This window comes from Thalassophryne amazonica, chromosome 8, assembly GCF_902500255.1.
Source record: "Thalassophryne amazonica chromosome 8, fThaAma1.1, whole genome shotgun sequence".
Taxonomy (NCBI): Eukaryota; Metazoa; Chordata; class Actinopteri; order Batrachoidiformes; family Batrachoididae; genus Thalassophryne; species Thalassophryne amazonica.
The window spans coordinates 110,108,588-110,121,502 of record NC_047110.1 but is presented as its reverse complement, the minus strand read 5'-3'; the positions used below and the strand labels follow the sequence as shown (position 1 = coordinate 110,121,502).

General features: G+C 40.5%; 1 long non-coding RNA gene across 1 annotated transcript; it reads right to left on the bottom strand.

Annotated features, from left to right (window-relative positions):
• Positions 1 to 43: 43 nt before the first annotated feature.
• On the bottom strand, positions 44 to 840 carry LOC117515167. Its single transcript, XR_004562091.1, has 2 exons — positions 619 to 840; positions 44 to 507 (listed from the first exon to the last, which is right to left on the bottom strand). It is a non-coding gene; the product is annotated as an uncharacterized LOC117515167 (long non-coding RNA).
• Between the last annotated feature and the right edge of the window lie 12,075 nt (positions 841 to 12,915).

The following is a 12,915-nucleotide window of genomic DNA, read 5'->3' as shown; positions in this document are numbered from 1 at the left end:
TATTGTCCCAAAGGGGACAATAAACATTTCAAATTTATTCTCAAAACAGAATTTCAACCTTATTCTCGACATTTCAACTTTATTCTCTAATTAGTATTTCAGCTTTATTCTCGACATTTTGACTATATTCTTGAAATAGTTTTTCAGCTTTATTCTCGACATTTCAACTTTATTCTCAAAACAGAATTTCAACCTTATTCTCGACATTTCAACTTTATTCTCTAATTAGTATTTCATCTTTATTCTCAAGATTTTGACTATATTCTTGAAATAGTTTTTCAGCTTTATTCTCGACATTTCAACTTTATTCTCAAAACAGAATTTCAACCTTATTCTCGACATTTCAACTTTATTCTCTAATTAGTATTTCATCTTTATTCTCAAGATTTTGACTATATTCTTGAAATAGTTTTTCAGCTTTATTCTCGACATTTCAACTTTATTCTCAAAACAGAATTTCAACCTTATTCTCGACATTTCAACTTTATTCTCTAATTAGTATTTCATCTTTATTCTCAAGATTTTGACTATATTCTTGAAATAGTTTTTTAGCTTTATTCTCGACATTTCGACTTTATTCTCTAATTTTTATTTCAGCTTTATTCTCAACATTTTGACTATATTCTTGAAATAGTTCTTCAGCTTTATTTTCGACATTTTGACTTAATTCTTGAAATAGTATTTCAACTTTATTGTCAACATTTCGACTTCATTCTTGAAATAGTATTTCAACTTTATTGTCAACATTTCGACTTCATTCTTGAAATAGTATTTCAACTTTATTGTCAACATTTCGACTTCATTCTTGAAATAGTATTTCAACCTTATTCTCAACATTTCGACTTTTGTGCTGGAATTATAGTATTTCAGCTTTATTCTAGACATTTAGACTATATTTTTGAAATCGTTTTTCGACTTTATTCTTGACATTCCTTACATTTCAACTTTATTCTCAACATGTTGACTTCATTCTCAAAACAGCATTTCAACTTTATTCTCAACATTTTGGTTTTATTTTAAAATTTAAAAAAAGCCTCAACATATGTTTTTTCTTTCCTTGTAACAGCAATCATAAGCTCCAGAATAATTTTCACTGCATATGTTTTTTTCTTCCCACTGATTTGCATTTTATAAAGAACTGTTGGATTTTGGTGGAAGCGTTCATCTCTGGGTTGATTATAATTTGATAAAACAATAAAAATGTAAAAGCTGAAAGAGATGAACACTTCATGCTGATGATCCAGTCTAATGTCAGACGTAAAGCTGAATGAAGTCAGTGCAGGACTGACGAGACATATATTAATGCCAGGTGGTGAAGGACAATTTTCCAGGGGGGCTTACATTTGTCCTTTCAGATTTATTAGATGGGATGAAGTGAAGAACTGGTGGTGGGAAGATGTGTGTGTTGGGGGCAGCCAAAACCACAAGTGTGATTGGATGAAGATATTATGGGTACACAGTGAACGCGTTATTAACAGCAGGATGTCTCATAGTTAAAATGGGCCCAGGGATGGAGACGCAGCAGAAAGCTGATCTGTGTAGGAGTCACAGGAGGACTGAGGGAACTGTGGGAGGAAGGAGGGAGGTGTAGGAGCCACATGAGGATGGAAGGAGTTGTGGGAGTCACAGGAAGAAGGAGGAGCTGTAGGAGTCGTGGGAGGATGGAGGGAGCTACACTGTAAAAAAGTCTGTGAAATTAACAGGGAAATCCTGTAAAATCACAACAACAACAACAAAAAACTATGAAAAGAAAAACAGTGGAGTTTAATTGAGAGCAATAATTTGTAAAATGTAGAATGAAACTGAACTGTGAAACTAACAGTACAAATATGAGGGCTGTCAATAAAGTATAGGTCCTTTTTATTTTTTTCAAAAACTATATGGATTTCATTCATATGTTTTTACGTCAGACATGCTTGAACCCTCGTGCGCATGCGTGAGTTTTTCCACGCCTGTCGGTGACGTCATCCGCCTGTGAGCACTCCTTGTGGGAGGAGTCGTCCAGTCCCCCGTCGGAATTCCTTTGTCTGAGAAGTTGCTGAGAGACTGGCGCTTTGTTTGATCAAAATTTTTTCTAAACCTGTGAGACACATCGAAGTGGACACGGTTCAAAAAATTAAGCTGGTTTTCAGTGAAAATTTTAACGGCTGATGAGAGATTTTGAGGTGATACTGTCGCTTTAAGGACTTCCCACGGTGCGAGACGTCGTGCAGCACTCTCAGGCGCCGTCGTCAGCCTGTTTCAAGCTGAAAACCTCCACATTTCAGGCTCTATTGATCCAGGACGTCGTGAGAGAACAGAGACGTTTCAGAAGAAGTCGGTTTCAGCATTTTATCCGGATATTCCACTGTTAAAGGAGATTTTTTTAATGAAAGACGTGCGGACGCGTCCGCGCGGTGCGGCGGCACAGGAAAAACACCCCCATGTTGATAACCATTTGTAAAATCCAGGCGGCTTTTGATGGCTTTCAGTGGAGTGAGTATATGAGAAATTGTTTATCAGCTGGACATGTTCCAACTTGTCCTTAAGGCTTCCAACAGAGGTGTTTTTCCTGTGGCGGAGCGTCGCGGCGGCTGCGAGCCGACGCTGCAATCCGCCCGCACGTCTTTCATTAAAAAAATCTCCTTTAACAGTGGAATATCAGGATAAAATACTGAAACCGACTTCTTCTGAAACTTCTCTGTTCTCTCACGACGTCCTGGATCAATAGAGCCTGAAATGTGGAGGTTTTAAGCTTGAAACAGGCTGACGACGGCGCCTGAGAGTGCTGTGCGACGTCTCGCACCGTGGGAAGTCCTTAAAGCGACAGTATCACCTCAAAATCTCTCATCAGCCGTTAAAATTTTCACTGAAAACCAGCTTAATTTTTCGAACCGTGTCCACTTCGATGTGTCTCACAGGTTTAGAAAAAATTTTGATCAAACAAAGCACCAGTCTCTCAGCAACTTCTCAGACAAAGGAATTCCGACGAGGGGCTGGATGACTCCTCCCACAAGGAGTGCTCACAGGCGAATGACGTCACCGACAGGCGTGGAAAAACTCACGCATGCGCACGAGGGTTCAAGCATGTCTGACGTAAAAACATGAATGAAATCCATATAGTTTTTGAAAAAATAAAAAGGACCTATACTTTATTGACAGACCTCGTATGTTAAAAATAATCATATATCATTGTATAAATTACAGATGACTGTAGTTTAAACACAGAAAAACCATAATACCAAAAACTGTATTACAACATGACCCTGTTAAAATAATGTTTTTTTTCCTGTTAATTTTAAGTTTACCATTGTTTGAGTTTACAGATAAGAATTTTCACAAATACAGTAAAATACTATAAATTTAGGGTTTGAAAAAAGAGGTGATTGTTTAAACTACATTTTGAGGATATTTAAACATAAAATGAACCTTTTGCAGAGATTTTATCTTCTAAATAGACAATTAATAGCTTATCTGTTCCATAAATTTGCATTGCAATTATTAACATGCAACAATAACGAACGGATTCATTATGTATTGTTATGATTATTAATCAATAAGACAGTGATAGATAGCAGGGGTGGTGGACAAGTGGTTAGTGCAATTAGTTTCAGTGCCAAAAGTTCCTGGTTCAAACCCCACCCCTGCCACATTTCTTCATGTAATGTGACGTTGCATCAGGAAGGGCATCCGGTGTAAAACTTGTGCCAAATCAACATGCAGAGCCACCTTGGATCTACTGTGGCGACCCAGAGTGTAATAAACCAGGGAGCAGCCGAAGGGTCTTACTCTATCTGAGTTGAGGATGTTCACCTCTGGGTGCAGGTTTTGGCTTAAAAGTCACCAATGTTGTACCCAAGTGTAAATAGCACTGTGAGTGAAGGTGTGAGTGAATGGAGGAGTGAGTGTTAGAAGCTCTTTGTGCCTCACATCAGTTGCAAACACTGTTTGCTCTGTCTGATTGCATTGTCCCTGTCAAACAAATAAATGAAATGAAATTAAATGTCTAAATATTCCAGAAAGAAATGTTTTAATAACAGCATGTCCATGCTAATTCAACAGGAAATGACTATTAAAATTACAGTTTTAACTTTTTTTTTTAATTACAGGATTAAACTGTAAAATGTACACATTTTATGTAAAACCATTTACATGAAAATTCAGTAAGGTATATCGTATATATTATATTCCAATTCTAAGGTGGAACTACGCTAGTATATAAAGGTATATCTAAATATCTAAAAAGGAAGAGTAAAATAGGAGAGTAGATTAGAGCCACTTAAGTGCCTGGTCTTGAGAACCAGGGATGGTAGGTTGAAAAGCTTTTTTATCCCATGGCTAACACGATAAAAAAAACGGTAATTAGTGTATAAAGTATAATTGCGTAGTTAAACCTACAGTAATGGTATTAACAAATACATATAAAAAAAAGTGGACAAAAGTATGAATTAATGTGGGTTGTCAAACACAAAAGGACCAACTACACTCAACAAAAATATAAACGCAACACTTTTGGTTTTGCTCCCATTTTGTATGAGATGAACTCAAAGATCTAAAACTTTTTCCACATACACAATATCACCATTTCCCTCAAATATTGTTCACAAACCAGTCTAAATCTGTGATAGTGAGCACTTCTCCTTTGCTGAGATAATCCATCCCACCTCACAGGTGTGCCATATCAAGATGCTGATTAGACACCATGATTAGTGCACAGGTGTGCCTTAGACTGTCCACAATAAAAGGCCACTCTGAAAGGTGCAGTTTTGTTTTATTGGGGGGGAAACCAGTCAGTATGTGGTGTGACCACCATTTGCCTCATGCAGTGCAACACATCTCCTTTGCATAAAGTTGATCAGGTTGTCAATTGTGGCCTGTGGAATGTTGGTCCACTCCTCTTCAATGGCTGTGCGAAGTTGCTGGATATTGGCAGGAACTGGTACACGCTGTCGTATACGCCGGTCCAGAGCATCCCAAACATGCTCAATGGGTGACATGTCCGGTGAGTATGCCGGCCATGCAAGAACTGGGACATTTTCAGCTTCCAAGAATTGTGTACAGATCCTTGCAACATGGGGCCGTGCATTATCCTGCTGCAACATGAGGTGATGTTCTTGGATGTATGGCACAACAATGGGCCTCAGGATCTCGTCACGGTATCTCTGTGCATTCAAAATGCCATCAATAAAGTGCATCTGTGTTCTTCATCCATAACAGACGCCTGCCCATACCATAACCCCACCGCCACCATGGGCCACTCGATCCACAACATTGACATCAGAAAACCGCTCACCCACACGACGCCACACACGCTTGTCTGCCATCTGCCCTGAACAGTGTGAACTGGGATTCATCCGTGAAGAGAACACCTCTCCAACGTGCCAAACGGCAGCGAATGTGAGCATTTGCCCACTCAAGTCGGTTACGACGATGAACTGGAGTCAGGTCGAGACCCCGATGAGGACGATGAGCATGCAGATGAGCTTCCCTGAGACGGTTTCTGACAGTTTGTGCAGAAATTCTTTGGTTATGCAAACCGATTGTTTCAGCAGCTGTCCGAGTGGCTGGTCTCAGACGATCTTGGAGGTGAACATGCTGGATGTGGAGGTCCTGGGCTGGTGTGGTTACACGTGGTCTGCGGTTGTGAGGCTGGTTGGATGTACTGCCAAATTCTCTGAAACGCCTTTGGAGACGGCTTATGGTAGAGAAATGAACATTCAATACACGAGCAACAGCTCTGGTTGACATTCCTGCTGTCAGCATGCCAGTTGCACGCTCCCTCAAATCTTGCAACATCTGTGGCATTGTGCTGTGTGATAAAACTGCACCTTTCAGAGTGGCCTTTTATTGTGGGCAGTCTAAGGCACACCTGTGCACTAATCATGGTGTCTAATCAGCATCTTGATATGGCACACCTGTGAGGTGGGATGGATTATCTCAGCAAAGGAGAAGTGCTCACTATCACAGATTTCGACTGGTTTGTGAACAATATTTGAGGGAAATGGTGATATTGTGTATGTGGAAAAAGATTTAGATCTTTGAGTTCATCTCATACAAAATGGGAGCAAAACCAAACGTGTTGCGTTTATATTTTTGTTGAGTGTATTTTGTAAGCTACAATGAACGTTGCTACAGCCAGCTAGATAAGCTAACGTTAGCTGTTAGGTATAACTAATTGTACCCCATGTTCACTGTAGTTTTTGCAGAATTCCCCAGGCAACCACAGCTGCCAGAATATTTCTGTAAAAACAACAATTTCTTTTTGTTTGTTTGTTTTTACAGTGTACGTAGGAGCCACTGGAGGATGGAGGGAAGCTGTGGAGGCCTGCAGGGTGTGAGGTGAAGGGGCGAGTATGGCAGCAACATCACTGAGGGGGAGCAAGGTGAGGGAAATGGATGGAGGCGAGGGCAACTCTCGGCAGGCTGCTCCAGTCAAACATTCCTGGCTGAGTTCATGATTCTGTTCACTACTTCATATTCCGACTTCCTGTCAGTGCCTTCAGCACTTTTCTCCGACCCTCAAACCTTTTCCATCCTTTCATCCACTTCTTTTCATTTGGACTTCCTGTGGTGGTCCGCCTGAAGGCAAACAATTGTAGGATGGTTTTGAAACTGTCAGTAAACAGCTTTTTGTCAGCAGTAGGTGGCGCCGAGGAGATGAAGGGTCGCCTCCGTTGGTGGGAGGTCATTTTCTTTTTTTCTGTACACGTGTAAAATCTTCCCGAAGCCACTGTTTCACTTGGATACAAAGGACGGATTTACGCACGAGAAGCAAATCAATCTAAAGGCCCATTACCCCAATACACCATAAAGGCCCATTACATCATAAAGGGACAATTTCGATTAAAATAATAACTTGTTGCTTCATGATGGGGGGTCACTGACCCTGCTGCTGGACGTCACCTGACCTGCCTGTTTTCCGTGTCCACCTGCTGGTGTTTTCTAGCTTTTGATTGACTGAACACACCTGAGTGAGGTAATTAGCAGTGGGTGGAGCCAGGAGAGACGGAAAACATGCAGGGCAGGTAGGTTGGTGATCACCAGGTGCAGGATCATGCCCCCCATCAGCTATTAGACAGTGTTCAGAACGCTGAGCTGGGCTGAGGCTATGTGCTGGGACTCTTACACTCTCATACCACGCAGTCCAAAAGTCAGACCTGTGTGAGGCCAAACCTACAGAACCGGTGTCACCGACCGAACGATCCCCCCTAAAAGTCAGTCCACCCTGCCTTCACTGCGCATGCATCATCAGCCGCAGTTCACCGATTATCACCTCGTTTCTGTTTCAAACTGCCTCCAGTCATCATCTATCTCAGCGACAGATATCTGAAGCTTTTGTACAACAATCATTTACACATAAATTCAGCATTATTTCATCAGAAAAGACAGAGGAAGCGATCAGAGCGCCGCGGCTACATAAGCCGCTAGCTGATGCGTTCACTGCGCGTCGGTCATTTCAAAGCGTCACAGAGTATCACCTCGTTTCTGCTTAAAACTGACTTTAGAATGATTTAAGAGGTTTTCCTTATCATCTGATGGTTAATGATCCCATCAATCCATTTGATCGCTTTGGGTGAAAAGACTGAAATGATGCATGCGCGGTGGAGGCAGGCGGACCAATTTTTTGGGGCGGACCGTTCAGTCTGCAACACTGGATCTTCCTCAGCAAAATTAAAATATTTTTCCATTTCTAGCGTGTTCTTTGAGGGGAGTGAAACTGGAGCGGCGTGCTGCTTTACGCCATCACATTTTTCTTTTGGTTAACCGTTAACGAGTTTTTCGAACACAGATAAGCTCTCTTCATTGCATCACAAATTGAAGCGGCCAATCACAGGGAGAGTGGGTGGAGCTGAGGTTAAGTTGCTTTTTTTTAAAAAATAAGACAGTGGAAAAGCTGTATGCAACAAAATGTAGTTTCTTAAGCTTAAAATAGCACTGGAGAGAATTTTTAAAGGATCATACTGTGAAAAATTCACTTTAATCTCAGTTTACAGTAAAATCTAACTCAAATTTAAAGGCAAACATCCTCAAAGTCCCACAACTGTACATCTGAGCATGTCAAAACTGTCCTTGGATGAGCAACATTTAAACCTGAAACACCTCAATTCTTGCACAACCCCGCCACCCCACACACACACACACACACACAAAACTTTCTCATACATGACCTGAGCTTTATAACCTCATGCACTCGTCAGATCATGTGCGCGTGCACATTGTTCAAAGTAAGACGAGCCTAATGTGGTGAAGTGTAAATGAAAAAATATGGTGAGACAGTATTTAACAGAAAACAAAGCAGAGGTTTCAATTCTTATCATTAAAATATTATTTTTGTTTACTGTGTGTATGTATCTATATATGTATATATGTATCTATCGATCGATCATACACACACACACACACACACACACACACACACACACACACACACACACACACACACACACACACACACACACAGAGTTAATACTCAAAATTAGTTCCCAATGTTTTAATGTAATAATAATAATAATAATTTCTCTTTTTAAAATAAATAATTAAATAATTTTGGCAGTACATGAGTCCAACTCATTCATTCCAGCTGCCACCTGCCTAAGTGTGTTTCCATGGTGATCGTTATAGAAGTAGACTCTTTAAATAATCTTTACTTTGGTTGAGGATGAGATGTTGGCAGCTCTGGAGCCTCGGTGCAGGTGAACGTCCGGCTGCTCTCTTGCGTTTCTCTCAGCACATACACTTCACTTGTGTACACATTTAATTAAACACTGAGAACAAAGTGCACATGCAATAATATTTCAAGCACTCAATGTCATGAAGCTCCTTTTCTGCACCTCTTTGTTGTCATGTTGTCATAATAACTTGTGGTGCAGACAGTGTTTTATATGTGAATTACTTTAAAAAAAAATGTGTCTACATCCATTTATGCCTAAAAATGGGAGTGTATAGCAGGCTGGTGCACATGTGCACAAGATTTAGAAAAGTGCATTGTTGCGTGTGCACGGCTTTGTAACTCTGGCCATGGGAGTGCCTTTATGTGCACACACAGCTTTATTCATGAATCTATACAGAGTTTAATATATTAAGACTCCGAACACTAACATCACCTTTAAAACAAATGCTGATAGTTAGTTAGATATAGTTAGCACTCCTAACTAAAGTCTGAACACACCAAAATAATGACATCAGGTTGCTAGAAAGCATCAAATCACTTTTTTTTTTTGTCATAAACAGGAATAATAAGTAAATCGTTTCTGTAAATCTCTGAAGCTCAAAGAGTTTTGTCACACAAACCGGTTCAGATTTGGGACAAACTGTTTCTGTGCTCCTGCTGCTTTTCACCGGCGGCGACAAACACCTGTGTACAGCGTGCAACAAAGATTCCTGGCAACAGTCGTCGAGGAGAGACATCGTCAGGATGCACACCTGTTTGATCTGGCGGGACCCTCTGTGATAAGTGGCCTCGGTAACCATAGCAACCAGGATATGGGATGGATCCGTGTGGTGCTACTGAATGGCCTTGGATTATAAGACACACATGGACACGCATAAACACATCACGCTTGCACCCCAGGCACAGAAGCAAAGTGCACACAAAGAACACACAATGGCACAAACCAGAAGAGTTGTGCACGTAACAAAGCGGGTCAGACTCGTAACAGAGTTCACACATGCAGAAATGTGTAACGAAGAAGTCTCGCATTAAAAAAAAAAGTCCTTACACACGTAGACACGACACTCAGAAATGCACAAAGACGTGGCAGATGGCCGACGCACCGAGAGTTACTCACAGTGTGCAGGTGGAAGCGGAAACAACTCTGCGCCGACCTTGGAGTGAAACGTTAATCATTAGTCATTCACACGAAAATAGACACAAAACACTATACTGGAAAATTGTCTATTTTCTATAAACCGAGCCGGCTGACAGAAACGCGTTTGGATGCATTCAGACATGAATAATAATGCTGCTGCTGCCGTGTGAGGAGCTTTTTTGCTACACAGTAATTAACAAAGTGTGAAACTGCTGCGTATCACAAGCTGCAGCAGGCAGAGCATCGCCTGTCGATCAACGCACATCTACGTGCATTGTGCTATTGTGCAGATAAATGACAACGCATCTGCAGCTGTCTGTGCATGCTCTGACCTTTGCCGTGACCTTAATAAAGCACACAAACCAATTAATGAAGGCGCCTGAGTCGTGTTTAAGGACCCAAATATTCCACATCTGTCTCTCCAAGAAATGCCATAAGAAGGTGCATAATTAATCAAATATCACCTTTAATCAGGAGCTTTAACGACATATTAAAGTGCACCCATGCTGCAGCACGTTTACAAAGTAGATGAGACCCGTTCAGAGCGCAGCCGTCAGCTGAAAATCAGGAAACACTCAGACAGGTTTTGACGCCTCAGTGAGTCTGTTTGCTCGGTCGTGCGCTGAGATGACACGTGCACCGACCAGAGAGACGCAAACACACGAACAACGACAAGTGGACAAAAACAAAAACAAAACACAAGTGTGGACAAACTGGGTGTGAAGAAAATATATTTTTATATTATTTTTGATCATGCTTTATGTTAAAGTCTTGATAATAATTGTTAGCTAATTAGTAATTGGGCCTTTATACATCCTTATAAGATGCTTATTAACATTATATAACAGTATAATAAACATGCTCATTGAGGCGCTTTTGATTGGGAGGTAATGCAAAATGTACACCAAATGGGCTTTCAATATCACATAATGCTTCAAAATCCACAATCTGGATCAGATCCGGATCAAACTTTGTCAGGTTACAGTGTGTGTCAGTCTGCACCTCACTTTCAAATATAAGAGTGATCGGGGCACGTTTGGTTAAGATATAATGTAAAATATATATTTATTGGGGTTTTCGATGTTAAATTTAAATGGCCACAAAATCTGTACCTGGATCAGATGCAGATGTGAGTGCTGCAGTTTTGATGCATTATCATTTGTGTGCATTAATATTTATATTTGACTTTATACTGAGAGTCTTTTGTGGGTGCTGTCGTTTATTATCCGTTATGATCATTGTGCAGAGGAGCGAGTCTGACAGCTGACATGTTTCAGTCTGTCAGATAACAGACAGACAAACACTCACATCCTTTATTCCACATCTCACTCCTGAACCAATCATGACTCACAACTGGCGTAGCACAAGGCGCCACTGAACAGTGCTATTGTTCTGCACAACTTGCATTTCATACAAAACATTTTCTCAGCGCTGAGACAGTTCAGGCAAAAAATGACTGTGACCTTCCACAGAATTCATCAATACGTCCATCGACATGGATACAGGTGGCCCCCCCAGCCCTCCCCCCGCCCTTCTTGTAGTCAGATTCATCAGCATCCTGTTTGATGTGCATACCATTACTGCACGTTATCGCTGAAAAGGTGCGGCGTGTGATCACAGCACACGCTCACACAAACACCATCAGTCCTCCTGACTCCAGTTTCATTTTAATAAAGGAAAACATTTTGCTCTGTGATTGATCATAATTAAGACATTCTGCCATCTGTACATTTTACAAAATGCACAAATTTTTCATGATTTATTTATTTATTTAAATTCAGACTTTGAGATATTTGGCAAGACATTAATCTGCACTGACACACACACACACACACACACACACACACACACACACACACACACACACACACACACACACACACACACACACACACACACACACACACACACACACACACACACACACATATATATTTTAGTTATTGTGAGTGGCAGCATCCTTCTTGCAGCTATGTCAACTTGAACAGAAAACATAAAGGAAAAAACAAATCACTATTTCATGAATTCAACATCAATTCTTTCATCAACAATTTGATGCATCATAAAAATCTCACATTTTGAGCCATTCGGATTCCATGACAAAAAACAGCTTTTTATCAGTCAATTTACTAAACAGAAACTAAAAATATATTGTGGTGCAGACGACTCTTACAAAATCAACAATAAGAAACTGGAGCTGACAAATGATGACAGGATCCATCACTTCTTATTGCGGTTTATTTTGATGGTGGGTGCAAAAACGAGTTACACAGATGACACAAGCCCATTTGGGATGTGTCCATGTGTGCATTCTCCTATTTGTGCACAGGGAGATACGAGCCCAAAGCCGAGTGCTGGGAGAAAGAGCGTTGAGTTTACTGTGTTCAATAGTCACTGACATTTTGGAATCCAAATGTGACACCAACCAATCTGAGTTCTTCCCTTTAACGTGCAGAGTGCACAGTGCTATGGCTGTTAATGGATTAGCATCAACCTATCAGAGCGCACAGCTGCCACCAAAGGTCCCTGAGGTGAAGCAGTGTAGCAGCTAGACGATTTTTTTTTTTACCTCTGCCAGCGAAGTTGGAGGTTATGTTTTTGCCCATTTTTCTGTTTGTCTGTTTGTGAACAGCCTAAAGCTCACATTTTTTCATATATAGTTAAGACGTTTTTACTGAAGATTTATATCCTGATAGGCAAGAAGTGATTAAATTTTCAAGGGCATAGGTCAATGGGTGAAGTCAGAAAAAATCTTGGAAAACTGGAAAAATCCCTAGCTTTAACATGGAACAAATTTTCAAACATTCATTACTCTGGCAAAAAATCAAATTTCTTTCATAGTTGACGGTGTTATGTAGTAGGATGGTATCCTTTATCAACTGACAAAGTTTGATCCAGATCTGATCCAGATGACAGATTTTGTGGCCATTTAAATTTAACATTGAAACACCATTTAATGTATATTTTACATTATAACTTAATCAAACTTGCCCCAATCATTGTCACATTTGAAAGTGAGGTGCAGACTGGCACATTTTGGCATTATAGCTCAATCAAAAGTGCCTCAGTCACTCTCATTTGTGACAATGAGGTGCAAACTGGCACTCTCAATGAATAGACCAAGTTT